Raw genomic sequence first — 1,196 nt, 5'->3', positions numbered from 1 at the left:
GTGGTTAGGATAGATATATAGTTGCATTCTCTTAATGAAGAGAATGATTTGTTCTAATGGTGTTTGTAAATAGGATCTCAAGTCTGCATCTTGTACAGCAATTAACCACTAAGAAGAATATATGCAGTGTGTTATTTGTTGAATCTGTACTTCCGATTTGATTTGAAACTGTTCCATTGCTATCTGTTTATCAATAAAATTTTGAAAAAAAAATCTTTGTCTGAACTGGGTATGGTGGTGCATGCCTGTAATCCCACACTCTGGGAGACTGATGCAGGAGGATTGCAAGTTCACGCTAGGTAATTCAGCAGTTCAGGGAGACCCTTCCTCAAGGGCGAGGTAGCTCAGGGCCAGCGTCTTCTGTTCAACTGTCAGTACCACCAAAAAGCGTCTTTGTCTGGTAATTCCAATATCTGCATCTTCTCTAACATCTGCTGGCATTTATTGATCATCTCGTCCCTTGTGAGTTGAGACTTTCATGGTTCTTCTGCGCTAGCTAATTTTGTATTATGTACTGGACATTTTAAAAACACAATGTGATGAAATTCTGGATTTGATTTTAAAAAAAATCCTAAAAAGAATATTGTTTGTCTCCTAAAGCAAGTAACCAACCTGGTTATAGTGTTTTTGCGGGTTTTAGTTTGCCCTGTGGTCCGTGGTTCTAATATCAGTTCTGTTTTCCAAGTGTGGTATTCTTCAGGTTAGACCACAGGTGTGTCACCAGGGACCAACCTGGGCCTGGAGTATAAGTGCTCGTGGCATGTGGTATGTGTGTAGGGTGAGATTCGTGTGTCCTCGTATGTCCCACCTGGAGATGAGTGTAGGAGTCGACGCATAGGTTATAGGGTTTCTCTTTTTCATGCCCCGCTGTCCTTAGCCTCCCCAGCAACATCTGGTTCGTGGGACCTCGTGCTCTGGCCCACCAGCCTGCAAGCTGGGGCTTTCCTCTTCCTCCTCTGCCACATGCTCGCTGGGCCTGGTTCTGTGCCTGGAGTCAGGTGGCAGGAAGACAGAGATCGAAAAACAGGAGTAGAGATTCCTGCGCACTCGGGCTCACAGCTTCTCTGGCCAGACCGAATGGTTCTCCTCCCTCAGAGAGTTGGCTCCCTAACAAGACCTTGCCACCAGAACTGCTGCCACAAATATTGCCTGTGATCTGAGATGGGAGAGGAGGAGGAGGAGGAGGAGGAGGAGGA

The sequence above is a fragment of the Octodon degus genome, unplaced genomic scaffold (genome assembly GCF_000260255.1).
Source record: "Octodon degus isolate 3935 unplaced genomic scaffold, OctDeg1.0 scaffold00026, whole genome shotgun sequence".
NCBI classification, from domain to species: domain Eukaryota; kingdom Metazoa; phylum Chordata; class Mammalia; order Rodentia; family Octodontidae; genus Octodon; species Octodon degus.
The sequence above is the reverse complement of the archived record's forward strand: the minus strand, read 5'-3'. Positions refer to the sequence as shown.